Source organism: Phyllostomus hastatus, unplaced genomic scaffold, assembly GCF_019186645.2.
Source record: "Phyllostomus hastatus isolate PE091 unplaced genomic scaffold, TTU_PhHast_1.1 phas_scaffold_555, whole genome shotgun sequence".
Classification (NCBI taxonomy): domain Eukaryota; kingdom Metazoa; phylum Chordata; class Mammalia; order Chiroptera; family Phyllostomidae; genus Phyllostomus; species Phyllostomus hastatus.
The window spans coordinates 12,925,589-12,942,000 of record NW_025334036.1 but is presented as its reverse complement, the minus strand read 5'-3'; the positions used below and the strand labels follow the sequence as shown (position 1 = coordinate 12,942,000).

General features: G+C 52.5%; 1 protein-coding gene across 3 annotated transcripts in view; it reads left to right on the top strand.

Moving 5' to 3' along the window:
* Positions 1-781: 781 nt before the first annotated feature.
* UBE3A (ubiquitin protein ligase E3A) overlaps positions 782-16,412 on the top strand; it is a 55,221-nt gene continuing 39,590 nt past the window's right edge. The window contains exons 1-2 of one of the 3 annotated variants that reach the window (XM_045824764.1): positions 782-1,317; positions 14,767-14,830. The gene's annotated coding sequence lies outside the window, so the exon portion shown is untranslated. Of the gene's footprint in view, positions 1,318-8,328; positions 8,453-14,766; positions 14,831-16,412 lie in introns of those variants that run through there. The other 2 variants (XM_045824765.1, XM_045824766.1) reach the window with 2 other exon arrangements.

Below are 16,412 nucleotides of genomic sequence, written 5' to 3'. Positions count from 1 at the left end.
AAAAGAAAAAAAGGGCCCTTTTTCAAGAAAACGGAGACTTTGGGACTAAATGTGAGGACACACGGATTTAAATGGTTTTATCTGTCAAACGGCACATCGGCCTCTTTCCAGTTGGGGTCAACCCCGAGGCCACGTTCCCTCTGCCCACGACCTGCCGAAGGTCGGACCTGCGGGAGGCGGGCTCTCCCCTTTGTAAGCCGTGATACGCCGTGTGTTGGCAGGAACCTGGGCAGATGACCTTGGTCCCCGGTAAACAGGCCTGCGCTCTCGGGCTGCCTCTGCCCTGCTTCCTTAGGCTGCGGGGAAAGGGTGGGGGTCGGAGACCTAGCGTTCGGGGAACTCTGCGCGCTGCAGGCTGAGGGCCACCCAAGGCCCCCTTGACACACTTTCAACCCAATTCGTCCCCCAACAAAATGGGGAGCGACCACATTTCGGCACAGTCCTCGGTTGGGAAGAACGGGGGGCTCTCCGACACTCCCAGGGGCTCCAGGGGGTTTCCGGGGCGCGATCCCTTCTTTCTGTGGGGCGACGGACAACGGCGGGTCTCGGGAGGTACTGCCCCCTCCTCCCGGCATCAAGATGGCGACCGACCCTGGTGGGACTCCGAGAGCCGCGAGCAACTTCCCCTTCCCAACGCCCCCTGCGCAGGCGACGACGGCGATCGGGAGGGGGGCGGGGCCGCGCATGGGGGGCGGAGCCGAGCCCTGCGTCTCCCCGTCCCCGCCCCGGAGTCGTCGCCAAACCCGTGGAGCGCGCTGCCTGCTGGGATACTCAGCCCGCCCCTCCAATCCTCCCGGCTTTCGCCGCGGTCGCGAGATCCGCGTTTTCCCCAAGATGGTGGCACTGGGCTCGGGGTGACTGCAGGAGACGACAGAACCTGAATCCTCCCTGGCCGGAAGCTCGACACACCGCCCTCCTCTCCCTCGCGCACTCCGCCGCCCCCGCTTGTGCGTCACCTCTGCCGACCCGGCGCTCACGGCCGCGGGCGGCGGCGCCTCCCTCGGCTCCTCCTCGGGGCCGCGCTCGGAGCAGCTCGCAGCCCAGCCGCGGCCAGGCGGGCCCCGCAGCCCCCCGGTGTGGACAGGCAGCGTCGGAGCGGCGGCTGGCGACGAGCTCGGGGTGTTCTGCGGCCCCGGCGCCCCCTTTCCCGGCCTCGGTCTCCGGAGAAAGAAGCGCGGGTCCCGCATGATCGCCGGCGGTGGCGGCAGCGAAAGGGAACGAGGCGGTGGCGGGCGGAGGCGGCGGGCGAGGGCGACGACGACCAGTGAGGCAGCCGCTGCTGCGAGGGCCGCAGCCCAGGCGCGGGGGCGACGACAGGTCGGTGTGGCCGAAGCGGGGCCCTGGGCTGGGGACGCCGGGTGGCAGCTCCTTGGGGCCCCGCTGTCTCCCAAGCGGCCCGCGGGGGCCGGCTCCAGCGAGGGCAGGGATGCCCCCAGCCCCGGGGCGCGTGTTGGGGGGCGCGTGGGGTGAAGGGGCCGGTGCCAGCAGCAGGCCCTGGTGGCCGCGGCTGCCGCCGCCGTAACTGTCAGTGCTGCTGTGCGCCGGCGGGAGGACTGGGGCGCCGGGGGACGCGAGCGGGCCCGGGGGCGGGCGGGCGTGCGAGAACCGCGGTGGCCCTTCGCGGAGCCGCGGTCGCGGGCCGGGCCTGGGCCCAGCCGGGGAAGGGCCGCTTGCTCTCGGTGGTTGGCTGGGTTGGTGGAGAAATGTTTAGACGGGGTCCGGGATGGGTTGGGGTTTAGGGCGTGACTGGTGGAGAGAGAGCGCAGACGAAGTGATAAATGGAAGCCCAGGGCTGTGTTCGCAGATTACTCCCAGGTTCTGAAAGGAAGCGTGTGCTCGGGGGCTGGCCGGAGGCTCTGCTCAGTGCAAGCCTGCAAACGGGGCGCCTGTCCCCCCCCCCGCCCCCACCCCCTCGTTTTCAGTTGAGAACATGAACAGGACTCTCTCCTCGTCGTGGGGTGCAGGGTTTTGTTGGTGGAGTCAGGAATGAATGTGGCAAATGCTTTCGTCGGTAACGTTAAAGATAGGGTTATACAGACGTTGTTTGATTAAGCTTAGAATCCTTGAAAGATTTGAGTCTCTGAATTTTTTTGCAGCGTCCTATGGGCGTGCTGAAATGGAATCGGTACAGAGTTTTTTTGGGATTACACTTATTAAGTGGCTAGGGTGCTGGTGAAAAGGTAAACTCATAGCGTGTATTTGCATTTCAAAGTTACCCTCCGTGATGAAGCGGTGGGAATGCGATCCATAATTTGGAGTCGTTGCGCTGCTTTCAGTATTGAGAGAAGCAGCAAATTCCTACAGAATTTTGGGCGAGAAGGAAAAGGGCTTGAGATGGAAAGGACCTAAAGTTTAAACGGACAGCTCTTTAAAAGTTCGGTTTCAAAGACACTAGGCACCCAATAAATTGTTGAAGGATTTGGACTAACAGGACGAAAAGTAAGTACGCTTCCTGGAGAGGTTATTTCGTAGACCGTGTCAAGAAGTTGAGAATTTAGGAAGAAAAGATAAAGTTTTGTCATGGGTATAATGGAAGTAACTCGGGAATGAGATCCTGCTTGTAAATCTGAGCTACTTGCCACATTTTTAATGAAATGAATGCAATATTAATAATGGTGCTGATGAACCTAGAGGATAGCTGGAAGCCCTTTCAAAAACCCGTAATCACAACAAAACAAAATAAGAAATAGGTGCAAGAAGTAATGACTCTTTGCAAAATTAGGATCTACAGTAAGCTGATCTTACTGTGTCAATATTTGCTAACTGGCATTAGTGTGCTAGTTAATATGTACACATCCTCTGGGCACTGGGGAATGTAACTTGATACAGATTGTGATACAAATTAGTGTTTGATCCCTTTTCAGAGGTTTTGTAAGCGCCTTTGTATTTGATGACTTAAAAAGTAACTTCTTAAGTGAGGGAACCTACTGGTCAGGAGTGTGAGGAAGACACTTTCTGGTCCCACTGGTCCAGCCCATTTAACAAGATTGATCAGGCATCTGCGGTGTCTTTGACACGTGGTATTTAATTAGTTGTATTTCTTAAAACTCGTTTTTATATGACCGCTCCTTCCTCCCCTCCAAAAATATCCTCTGTCCTCTCAAACAAATACTAATTTGCTATTTCTCTCAATATACAGTCAGTGGAATAACCCAAAACTGTGGATCATTGCTGGATTCCTCAGCCCCAGCACTGGAAATGATTTTTTACAATTTCTGACTTTGTCCATTTCTGAAAGCATTGCCACTTCTTCAGTCATGTTGCAGTTTCTTTCATTTAGCCTGATGATGCTCATATAATGTAGGAACATCACATATGCATGCAGCTGTTCAGAATTAGTTTACTGATTCTTTTGTGAAGACATTTTCACAAGTGATTATAATATTCAGGTAAAATACTTGGGTAAAGCGAGATGCTTGTTTCGTGATGATTCTGGACAGCACTTGTGGCTGATTTGGCTAGCCCCTGCTGCAGGTGTAAAGATAAAATGTAAGCATGCAAGGCGAGGTGGTATGTGCAGTGGAAATAGCTTTGGAGTTAGACACTGCTTTTAATTCCGCCCTTACCCTCATTTTCGCCCCTTGAGAAGTTAGTCTTTCTGCAGTTTTTTCATCTGTGAAATGGGATGGTGGAAGAAATTCTGCTTTGAGGAGTAAAGTATGGGGAAGTGCCCAACACAGCTGCACTTAATGAGCATCACCATCCTTTGAAGCCTTCCTGCCCAGGTTTCCTGAATGATCTCAAAGCGCCCACTACGCTGTGGGTTGTAACTATTACCCTCCCCATTGTCTTCTTTCTGACCAGCCCTGAACGCATTCCTTACGGGCGAGGACGCCTAGTGCTTACTAGAGAGTGTGTTAGCAGGGAACGGATGCACGGGTTACAGTAAATCAGCAACGGCCAAACAACATTTATTAGGTGTGCACTGTGGGAGCTCAGCTATGGGCAGCAGACACAAGGAGCATGTCTCTGCCTTTTGGAAGCTTCCAGTGACTTTCTTCACGTGACGCCATTTTCCGTGAAGCCCTGTGACCAAAGGGCGCCTCCTTCTCCCCAGCCCTTCCACTCTCTGGACCCCAAACTGCCCGCCCCCAGCTGCTGTTCTGTGGAAGCTGTTGGGCCCCTTTCTTCATGCAGCTGTCGGGCGCATGCCGGAGACTTCATGCCTTAGCATCCCAGCCCCAGCCCACCACCCAGTGTATGGCACACACTGCGTGTGTAAAATTAAGGATAAACCTGATGGTTGCCTGTACATACGCTGACGCTTTTCTGAGGTTCAGTGGTTATGCTGTCTTTTGATCAGGGATTCGTAGAACTTTTGAACCCAAGGAGGCCTCTCCTTGAGATCTGTCACTCCATTCCTTTTACGCATGTGGAAATCCAAGTGCTGAGCTTCGAGATGGTTTTCCTGAAGTCACCTGGCTGACCTGAGCTGCAGGCTGCGTCTTGGAACTCGAGTTGGGGGCCCTGCACACGGAGGGCACAGGCTCGGAGCCAGCGTGCGCAGACACGCTCTCGACGTCCGTGTTTGCCACCGTGTGAGAGAAAGCAGCCGTTCCAAGATGCCATCGGTGGACCCCTTCTGACCGTGGCAGTCGGTGTAGGAAATGGGGCTTTCTTTTCCAGTCCAGGAGGGAAAGTAGAATTGCAGCAAATAGAAAGAGTGTTCGTCTGTGAACTTATGTCCAAAACACGAGGACTTTGAAACACTTAAGGATGCTATATGAATGGATTGTAAATGAAGTTGCTTATTAATAAGTACCTAATGAATTGCTTTGCCAGCTTTCATTTTCGTTTAATGTCAGAAATGTCACAGCGCTGTGATCTAGAAAATCTCTAACAAGTAAATATCATTATGGAAAAAAGTCAAGACGATTATCAAGTTTAAAGCCTATCTGAGAAGGAAATAAAGCTAGTACTCTTTTTTTTGTATACTGCTATTTGCACATGAGATTAGCTGACAGTTATCACTGTTGGATTCTAAGCCCTGTGACTGAACTCCCTAAGATTATATATAACATTTTAAGTGCTTCAGAGTCTTAACAGGTTCAGCGAACAAAAGCCACCGAGAGCCGTTAATGTGGAGGTGTCGGGAGATGGGGGCTTCGTCCTTCCTCTGCAGCCTCCACCTGGTGACGAGCAGGTCATTTAGCCTCCCCAGCCTTTGTTCCGCTCCTGTCATCCAGCGGGGTGACGCGCTTTGTCTGTTTCAGAGGGTTACGGTTTTCAGATGTGATCGTTCTCGGAAAAAATGGGTTAAAACCAAGTTAGTGATTTGCCTAAGAAAACAAGTTGGTTATTGGTAGGTGATTGGAGCCTGGGTATATTTCCATGCTTCCTCCATTAACATTTTTTACCTTTTCATAGAAGAGTATTTGGGGAACTGTTTCGTGTGTGATTTCCCTTTAAACTTGGCAACTACATTGACATAAACAGTAGATCTCAATGGTTGGTGATGCATTATTCAGCATTATCAATCCAGAGTCAGATCCCTTCTGTGATTTGCTTTACTTTGACCTCTGCTGTTGATTTGATTTGGTAAGTGGCAAGTGAATCGTAAGGTTGACCGGAAAGAGGGAGAGATTTGGCGATGCAGAGTCTGTGAGTAGAATCAGAAGCCCCATTGTGGGAAGTCTGCTGGGACCTCACAGGAGACATCGTGTGTGGCTCACAGAGGAGAACCGTATGTAGGGCTTTGCCGATTCGGGTCAGCACCGGAGCTGCACACGGAAGGCGGTGTGCGAGCCCGGAGCACTGCCGCACAGGGAGGGCCTGCCTGCCTGAGTGGCACTGGGCTGGCCGGTGCACCGGCTGACGTGGTGGGGGCTCTGGACCGCTCACTCACTGGGTTCCAGAAGCTGGTCTTCTGTGCCTTCCAAATCGCCCAGGGTGAGTCAGGCACAGATAGATCCCTTTGTGACACAGAAATGAAACGTGGAAGGTGTTTTTGACCTCTTTGTGAGATGCAGGCTTACAGCTCCTCCTCAGCTCTTGACGTGTGCCCATCGCGTGTTCGCTCAGTAACTCGCGATGTCCCTCTTCACACAAACCCTGTCGTTGGGGGCCGGGTGAAGATGTTGCTGGAACTGTTCCTCTCATTGGATGACCAAGGTCTCCTGGACTCAGGAGGGGCGGCTCCCGCATTTCAAGCCTCCCGTAGACCTCTGCCCGGACAGCCTTCCTCTGGAAGGCCAGAGGGTGGCCTTGGAGTTGCCCCTTGCACTGGGCCCACGAGCTGGGCTCATTTATTGTGAACAGTTCCTTGTGAAGAAGAATCAATCCCGAACTCCCCCCCCCCCCCAAGTAAAAATGCGGACAATTCAGAGAATAATGTAACGACCACGCCCTTAAGTAGGGAAGGGTTTTGTTCCTTCCTTGAGCTCTTTCGCTCCTTCTTGAAACCGATGTCCCTTTCTTCTGAGACGGCTTTCTGAGATGGCTCCCCGAGCACCGCAGATACCCTGGCAGGAGTTTCTCCCCGCTGCCAGCAAATACTTTCCTCTGTCTTATCAGATGCCAGGCCTAATCTGCTGCTTTGGAAGGGGAAGAATGAAATGCCCCAGTATTTTCTCTGTGTGTGGGTCACAGGAGAAAATGTGGCTTTTGTCCAGCCTGTTCCTTATCTTAGGACTTTTTTCTTAGGAATTCTCTTTATCATACCTGCGCGTTTGTGTACGAGTCAGCATTGATAACCTTCCAGTGTGCCAGAAGTAAGGATGCATCTACCGCTTTTATTTAGGGAATTGAAAAGATACATCCCGGGCACCTGTTGTTTGCAACACATATACTAATTGATAAATCCTATTTCAGGATTTATCCTGAAATTGGGTAACATTTGTCTTTTATCATAGTGTTCTGAAGTGAGCTGATAATCTGTCATAGTCCATGTTGGTGATAGAAACTATACCCTTAAAGATGATCCAGATTTAGGTCTTCTAAGAAATCAAGTTTTCCTAATTGTTTAAGTTGCTGCTTTCATATTTAATTTCTTATACATGTTGCTATGTCTGTGACATATTGCTGCAGACTAAATGTTTAAGGCCTCTCCAAATTAATATTTTGAAACACTGTCCTCCTCCCCCAGCCTGGGCCAGCCAGGAAGCTGCCCTCACCAGACACCAAAGCTGCTGACACCTTGATCTTGGGCTTCCAGCCTCCGGAACCATGAGGAGTAAATCTCTGTGGTTTACAAGCCACCCAGGCTGTGGGGTCTTGTTACAGCAGCCTGAGTGGGCCGGGCCACACGTCAAACACGTTTATAGAGTAGGGAAAACAGAGAATTCAGTGGATCAAGTTTGGTAGCCAAGGTAGGGATACCCTGCTTGACAGACTGGAAGTGCTTCTTAAAAGCTGACCTTAGCCCCAGCTGGTGGCTCAGTGGATTGAGTGTCAGCCTGCAAACCAAAGGGCTGCTGGTTTCTATTCCCAGTCAGACAGAGCGCATGCCTGGGTTGTGGACCAGGTCCCCAGCAGGGGGCGCGAGGCAACCACACATGGATGTTTCTTCTCCCTCTCTTTCTCCCTCCCTCCCCCCTCTAGAAAATAAAATCTTTAAAAATAAATAAAAATAAAAAGCTGACAGTGTTGAAATGAGAACACTTAAGTATTACAATAGAAAAACCAAGCTGACTTGAGTGTTTTATACATGCAAAACTAGATTTCAGCATTTCAAATTATTGTGTATTTCTTTAAGTGTACTTATTGCCCAGTGTACTCTATTTCAGATTATCTTCAAATGAAAACTAAGATCTCACGGTTTCATTTTAATGCAGTTAGGAGTCCCCTCCCTCCCTCAGAACATTTCTCTTCCCTCTTTTGGGCTAGGGGAACCGAAGGGAGTGTGAACTTAAACACAGATGGGCCTCAGCTGGAGAGCCGATAGGTCACTTATCTCGGCTGAAATGAAATAATCTATTTTCCCCGGGCCGAAGATGCTGTGAGGACAGTTGTAGACCCTTGCTGTCTTGTCTGTCTGCCTCACTGTCTCTTGTGTGAGCAAACTGCTCTCTCGTCAGTACGGGACCGGGACCGGACCGTTTTTAGATGTCTGCCGCGGGCTGTTGGGTGGAGCTCAGAGCTCTGAGGAATTTTAAGCAGTAGCAGGACAGGGCTAAGGGGCCGCCTGGGTGGTGGGCACTGTGTAGGAGCAAGCTCAAATGAGAGGACAGATTCGTAATAATAAGTTCTGGGGACCGTGGGGCACATTGGCTTCCGGAGTTGTTGACCAGAACAAGTGATTTGTCATTAAAGCCAGGAAATTGAAGTAATGCTGGTGACGTGGACTTTCCAAAGGCTCTCCTCGGTAGGTGCCGCTGGAGACCAGCACCCAGAAGATTCTCGATAAGAATCTGCAAGCCACGCAGAACAGAGCCCTCCAGTAAACATGGCGTCGGGGGAAGGTGGCATATCAGTGTCAGCAGGTCACTCGTCGGCCTTGTGCAGTCACTCAGAGGTATTTGCTTTTGGATGTGGTCACAGCACACAGGTGGGGAGGGGAGCATGGGCCAAGGGTTACCCTGGAGAGTTCTGTTCTCTTCTGCGCACGGTACTCGTGACCACACAACTTGAGTATGTGTGACCGTGCGACCCGGATTGGCCAGCACGGCCTCAGCTGTCGGTGTAGTTAGGCGGGTCCCATACTTCGTAAAACCAGGCATTCCAACATTTTTCTATTTCCAGAGAGTCTCTAGTATTTTGTGGTGAGCTCTCCCCCACTCAAATCACCCTCAAATACTGGTGTGTAGAATTGGTTATTTTTGAAAGTGAGAAACTACAGAAAATAAATGGGTATTTTTAAGTGTAAAAAAAAAGTAAAAGTTTCTTTTTCTTTATCCAGTCCCAAGACTTAACAGTTAGTAAATTATGTCTAGGAAAACATAAAATGCCCAGCAAACGAGATACATAGAGTATCAGTAGAAATACAGATACAGGGAGCTTTTTTATTGTGGGGGCGGGGTTCAAAAATTCATGCCACACATTTTTTACAGTCTCCAACTTCACCGAGATGTAACTCACATACTGTAAAGTTCGTCCCTTCACAGTGTCCAAGCCAGTGGGCTTCAGCATGTTCGGCTCTACACCATCCACCGCCACCACCTGAGTTCAGAACATTGTCTTCGTCCCCCAGAGAAACCCTCGCACCTCCTGCTGCTGCCCTGCCCTCCAGCCCCAGCGACCTCCTTTCTCCATGGACTTGCCTGTCTCACACGCTCCATGTGAATGGAGCCGTGAAGTGCACGTTCTTTTGTGCGTGGTTCCTTTTGCTTGAATGACTGAGTAACGTTACATTATATGAATATCCACAGCTGTTTACTCAGTCATCAGTTGGTGACTATTTGAATTATTTCCAGTTTTTGCTTATGGTTAATTATGTTGCCATAGTCATTCATATAGAAGCTTCTGTGTGGACATGTGCCCATGCATTCAGTTCTCTCCGGGGTGTGCGCACCAGGAGGGGAGCTGCTGGGCCCCGGGGCAGCCGTGTTTGCCATTGCGAGGGGCCGTGCCCCGCCCCCCCAAAGTGGCTGCACTGTGGTTATTTTACACGTTATGTCAGCATGGCATGAGGGTTCTGACTTCTCTGCTTCCCTGCCAACGCTTTTCTTTGTTCGTCCCTTTTATTTTTTTAAATAAATATTTTTACTGAATTCATTGGGTTGCATTGGTCCAGAAAATTGTACAAGTTTCAAGGGCACCCGTCACCTGTAGGTGGCGCTGTGTGCACACCACAAGAAGTCTGGGTTTTGGGTGTGGTGTGGCCTGAGGCAGGGCCCTGGCGTGACTCCCGGACTCTCGGACTCCCGGAGCGCCTGCTGTCTCAGCGCCCTTGGTGGAAGGTCTGCTCTTCCCCACTGCGTCGTCGTCTTGGTGCTCTTGTTCGGGAATCCGGTGACCATTAACGTAAGAATTTGTTTCTGGACTTTCCCATTCATTTGTGTCTGTTCTTCAGCCGTCAACACACCTGTCTTGATTACTGTACATTTGTAGTAAATTTGAAGTTGGGAAATGTGACTATTCAAACTTCGTTCTTATTTTCCAAGACTGTTCTGGGTCTCTGGGGTTTCTCAAATTTCCGTGTGAATTTTAGGTTTAATTTGTTAATTTCTGCAAAAAGGGCAGCTGGCGTTTTGATTCGAATTCATGTTGAATTGGTAGATCTAGCTGGGGAATATTGCTATCTTAATTTTATGTCTTTCGATCTATGACCATGGGATGCCTTCCATTTATTTGCTCTTTAATTTTTTTGTTTCATAATTTTTAGTGTATATACCTTACACTTTTATGCAAAATTAATATATTTTTGTTTAATATATTCCTAAGAATTTTATTTTTAACATTGATTGCTAATGGGATTGTTTGCTAAGTTTCACTGTTTTGCACCGAACTTGTACGACTTGTTTTTCTCTTGGCGTGCTACTGAGGTCTCCCTTGTGGATGACTCCTTGCGTGCCGGCCTTGCTGGCGTGGCGAATGCATGGCAAGTGCCTGCTGTGGCACGAGCCCTTTTTCCAGGTGCTAGTGGACACAGCAGTGCACAAAACCCACCGACACGCCTGTTGTCGTGGGCTCGTGTTCGGTGGGGAAAGAGATGGTATATGAGTTAGGTAAAACGCATTGTGTGTTGCACAGTGCTTTTAAGCAGAAGAATGAAGGAGTGGGATGTTAAGGTCTTGGGAATGGGGGGAACGAGTGCAGTGCTTAGGGTGGGCAGAGAAAATCCCCCTGAGATGGTGACTCAGGTGCAGGAGGGAAGGAGGGGAGAGAGCCAGCCTGTGGGCGGGTGGGGCCACTTCCCCCCTCCCAGGGAAGGGGGCCAGGGGGAGGGGTGGTGGGCGGGGATGGAAACCCTGAGGTGGGAGGTGCCCTGTGTGTCTGAGGTCAGCAGCTCGAGCCCGCATTGCTCCCTGTCCCACACTGGGGTGGTGGTCAGTTCCTCGCCGTCTCCCGTGCAGTGAGGAGTGGAGCTGCAGTGAGCGGTGGTGTGGTCGTTTTTGGTGGGTGTGTAGGACTTCTTTCTCTCGGGTGAGCAGCCGGGGTTGTGATTTTTGGGTTACGGGGTAGTGATAATGCATTTCCAGGTCTTTCTCCCAAATCGTTGTTTCCTCTCGCCCTCCTACGAACAGTGCTCAGTTTTGTCGCATTTGGGGTGCCGGCCTCCCGACGTCGCCACGGTAGGAGGTGTGCGGTGGTCTGCCTGCCTGGTGTGAGGGGTATCACTGCTTGATGGGTGGTTCTAGGCTGGCCGGTTTTCCTTTCAGCATTTGCTTCCGAGGAAAAGTCTTGTGGCTAAGCTTGTTTTTCTTTCCCAGTACTCAGCCTTTTCTCTGTGGCCTTTTGAGAAGGATTTTCTTTTTATCACTGGTTTTGTGATTAGCCTAATGAAGGTTTTTTTGAGTTCCTCCCTCCCGCACTTACTTTCTTCCCTCTTTCCTTCCCCCTCCCCCCTTCTCTGTGTCTCTTGCTCGCTCTCTGTCCCCCTCTCTCGTCTGAGATTTTGCTTCAGATTTGGAAAAGTCTCAGCCATTGTTTCTTCCTTGTGATGCACGCAGTCACCGTGCTCCCCGGCCCCGTCTGTCCTGGGGGGGGGGGTCCCAGTCGAGTGCGGTAGGCCACCGCCCTGTCCCCGCTCCTAGCCTGCCTGTCTCTCCTCTTCGGTCTCTGCGCTCCGCTCCGCTCTGTCTTCCAGGTCACCCCTTTTCCCCTGCAGTGTCAGAGACTGTCCCTGTTTTAGTTTGTGTTGCTCGAAGTTCCAACGGATTTTTTTTACTTTCTTTACTGACTGTTTCTCAGAGCCCTCGGGCACTGCCGTGACGGTCATCTGGAAGTCCTTGCCTGCGGGGTCCGTCTGGTCTGTCACTGCAGGGCTCATCGACTTGTGCTTCTGTTGGTTGTGGGGCATGTTTTCCCGCTTGCATGTTTCGTAATTTCTGGCTGGATTTCGTTATCTGTTAGTGTCAGACCTTGTTTTATCTGCCAGCTGAGGGACTTCTGGTCAGCGGGGTCCCCTCCAGGCTGTGTCAGGGCGTGTCCAGAGAAGCTGCGGCGGGCGGCTCGCAGCTCCTGCAGGGAGGCCTCAGTGCTCTGTCCAGTGCCCCAGCATCTGCCCCTCCTCCTCACTCTGAGGGGGGCCCTGAGGGACCCTCAGTCCCCTCTGAGCACCGGGTCAAGAAAACATACTCCCTTCACCATACAAGTAAGAGGAGGATGAGATGAGCCGTCCCTGCCTGCCATCCGTCAGCTCACAGCCAGAGGCCCTGACGGGCGTGCATACCTAGCTGCTCCTCAAGGTCTGCAGGAATGTGTCTGGGGCAGAAGCTAACACACTGTTTTATGGTGTCAGGAATACATGGTGAGACCTGAGAAGGCAGTGGCCATTTGCAGAAGAGCTCGGTGGCCCTGTGGGGTCCGGTCTGTAGTGCCCGCCCGTGGAGTGTTGCTGAGGTAGACAGGTGAGGTGGGGGTCGGCCAAGGGGGCGGAGCATTTCTAGTAAAGTCCTGAGAAAGGAAAGCACTGGAGTCAGAGGTACGGTAGCGCCGCTGGGCTGTGATCGCCTTGACCCAGTGACGGCACTGGTCTCCCCCACCCCGCCAGGCCTCGGTGTCATGTGCTGGCCCAGGCCTGTGGGGTGTGGAGTCTGAGATCGATCCTGTGGATGCTGGGAAAGTGTGGAGAATTTTAGCACAGAGTGACGGCCACCTTGTGGTGTTGGGGACGGTGAGTGTGGCAGCAGAGGCGAGGACACAGGCAGCAGGGACCCGGGGAAGGGTTGACGGTCTGCAGTGAGGCAGTGCTAGCTGCGCGGGAGGAGGGAGGCAAGGGGCACCCCAGACAGAGGAGACAGAGTCGGTGGCATTTGGACACAGAGTAGACAGGCAGTAGGAGGGGTGCATGGCCTTTAGAGTTGGAACCTTAACCTCGTGCTTGCTGGCCAGAGGGCCCCTGGGAGAAAGCGGCTTCTGTGTAGGAGGTTCACTCTGGGAGCTCACGCTCGCACCGGGGACACAGAACAGATAGTGTGTGCAGAACAGATAGTGTGTGCGCGCTGAAGTTGGGGCTGGCCTGGGAGAGCGGAGGCCTCTAGACAGGCGGGTGTGAGCCACGCTGTGTCTGCTTTCGTCTGACACGTTTAGGATATCTGGCTTTGTTCTGGAAGCAGCTGAAAGCCAACGAAGGGGGAATTGGGGGTGGTGTTGGAGTATGGGGGGGTAGGGGGTGGCTTTCTGATGGAGACTTGGGGGCACTGGGTGGTGAGCAGTCCGCTCTCCTGGGAACACGAGGGGCTGTGGCTGCAGGAGGGGCTGTTTCCCATGCGGGCAGCTGGGCGGAGGGGGCTGCTGCCACGCCCCTCATAGGGGCTTTCTGGGTGTGTCCGATAAATCTTGCTCAGGACTCAGGTCTGTGTCACTCCTGAAGAATGTCTGTCCCCCTCCCCCAGACCGAGTCGGAACTCGGGACGAATAACCCTAGTTGCTGGGCGGTGCGCTGCGGGGGCCTCGTTCGCTGAGGTTTGTGTTACTTCTCGTGCGGGTTCCCCTCACGCGGACAGGAGAGCGGACAGGAGAGCGGACAGGAGAGCGTGTCTGCTTGCTGTGCACTGTGTCTGCAGCCCCTTCGCAGGCACCCAGAACCCAGTCGGCATTTTTTTATTGAGGTATGGCTGATACACAGCCTTGTGCTGTTAGTTTTGGCTAGTGGGTGGCTTTTGGCTGAGTGGCTGTGAAGAGTTGAGTGTCGGCTGCCTCACGGTCAGGCTGAGGGAACACGCGGGGGGAAGAACAGAGCGGCACCCGTTTGTTCACGCGGGACCAGGGCACCGGCAAGGCTGTGTGTGTTCAGGGTGGAGTTTTATTGGCAGTAATATTTTGGGAGTTTTTTGTGTTGTTGCTTTTTTTTTAAAATTTCTCTTTTTAAAAAGATTTTATTTATTTTGGGGGAGTAGGGAGGGAGAAGAAATGAGGGAAGCATCAATGTGTGGTTGCCTCTCATGGGCCCCCTACTGGGGACCTGGCCCACAACCAGGCATGTGCCCTGACTGGGAATCGAACCAGCCACCCTTTGTTTCACAGGCCGGCGCTCAGTCCACTGAGCTACACCAGCCAGGGCTTGAGTTTGGTTTTAGATGCTCATCCAGGTGGACGTGCACCGCCGGCAATGGAGAGAAGCAGGCTTTGGACTCGAGGAGGTGTCTGGGGTATTGTGGACTGAGGGGCTGTAGGACTGGAAGATTACTCCTTATAGGTGTAGCGAACATCTGATTTAAGAAATGATCATTGCTACCATATCTCGAGGCCCTATAATATACCAGGCTGCCCTGTTTTACATACTTTTAAAGCATGTTCTCTGACACAACAACCTGACACCTGGCACTCAGAGGTTGAAGGGTGTGTCCAGGGCAGGCCGAGAACAGACCAGTGCCTTTGTGTGCCTGGCATGGCAGGGGCCCAGCCTGCAGAGTTGCGTGCAGAGCTGAGGTGCTGCGGGTCTGCAGGGGCGAGAGGCGCACAGTCAGACTGCCTGCATGTGTTTCAGTCCTTGTGGGGCGGGGGGCACGGGGGCGCTGGGTGGGGGTAGGAAAGGGGGGGCCGGCCAGCCTTGTGCCCCTGCAGCAGCAGCCGGGGCTCTGTCTCCTGATGGGAGTGTGTTTTGATGTTTGTAAGTACTACCCAAAATGAATTGGCTTTCGTAATATAATGTAGAAAAAGATTTTCTTTGAACGTTTCTCCAGCTGTCTGTATAAAAATTGAGTGAGGTGTTTTATATTTTAGGTTAAAACTCCGTAAGATCCTGATTTTAGATTCCACCAGCTCCTCAGAAGTTTGGCGAAATATGGTATGTTTCTGTGGTTTTTGTTTGTTTTGAATTAAACATTGCATGTGTATCTTGATGTCATGGTTAGAATGATGGCAAATGTGTTCAGCAAATTGGGGTGCCTGCCATTTTTACAGCGTGGTGCTGGGTGCTGAATCACTGTGCCCCAGGTAGCCTGTGTGAGGGGCCCACCTGGGCCTATGGAGGAATTTAGGGGCGGTCAGAGTGCGGTGAGAAGTAAATTAATACGCCAAGCAAGGTCAGGGAGGCGGGTTGGGCTCTTCGGCTGGGAGTTAAAAATAGCTTCCATTTGTTGAGATCTCACTGTGTGCCCGGCCCTGTTCCGAACGTTCCATCTGTCAGTTTGTCTGTCTTCATGACAGCCCTCTGAAATAGATCCTGCCGCCACCTTACTGGCCGGCCTTTTGTGGAAAAAGGGGCTCTGAGAGATTAAATGACTTGCCCAAGGCTTCCCGGCGAGGGGCTGGCCCCTTGGGGACTTGTGTCCACACCGGTGCCGATGCCTGCATGCGCGCTGTTGAGCACTGAGCCTCCTGGAAAGGGGGGCCAGCAGGAAGGGCTTGGCCCCATCCTCCTCTTGAATGAATTCATGCACCTCAGTTAATCAAAAGTTATTTTGACTTTCTCATTTTTATGTCTGCAGGTTGGAAAGTTAGCCTTGCTTGAGCCCTCTAAATTCACACACACTGTCCATCTTCTGAGAATCCCAGAGGGAGCGTTGTTCGTTTCAGGGTGACCATTGCCTCTTCCCCATAGGACCTCAGGAGTGTTCTAGGTTCTTATCAGGAGACAGGGAGCTGTGAGAACAACATCTGGGAAACTGGTTTCCAGGGAGAATTGTGTGTCCCATTCATTGGAGTCCGTCCTGTCACTTCCGTGTACTGAGGCCAGCCCTCACCCTCACCTGGATTTCCAGCCCGGGCCGCACACAGGCTGAGAGGTGCGGGCCCCAGCCTTGCCAGGGCGTCCTCCGGGCACCTCGCTGCCTCCGCGTGGCCTGGGTCCCTGCTGGGGACCACCGCCCATGCTTGTCCCTCTGAAGGTGTTAACTGCCAAGGGTCCTTTCTCCTCCCTCCTCATCTCCCCATTGTCCTCAGTTGGCTTTTCAGATTTGCCCTGGTGTGCGGCGGGCGGGGTGGGGGCCTCCTCAGGGGAGGAACTGCTGCATGGAAGGAGCTCTCCACTCTGGACGGCTCAGATGCGTGTCTGCAGAGCTGCAGTGTGATTAGGGCGTTGGGTAAATTCGAGCTGCGGCAATCAGGGAAGTTCAGCTAAGGCCAAGTGAAGGGACTCGCAGATGCTAGGTCAGGGAGGGGAAGTGTGTTCGTAGTCAGCCGTTTCTCGAGATGAGTTGCTGTGGGTTCAGGGCTGAAAGGGAGCTGAGCATATTTCCACGCTGGGTGACTCTGTTGAAGTACTGGAAGCAGGGCAAGGCCTCAGTGCCCATGTGCGCGTACGTAGCTACCCAGGACGGCCTGTGCCTGTCAGCCCCATGTAAATAGTGCCATAATCATGGGGTCCCAGTCCACATCGTCAGTCTTGACTCGTTTACACACGTATAAACGATGCCACTAGGCGTAGT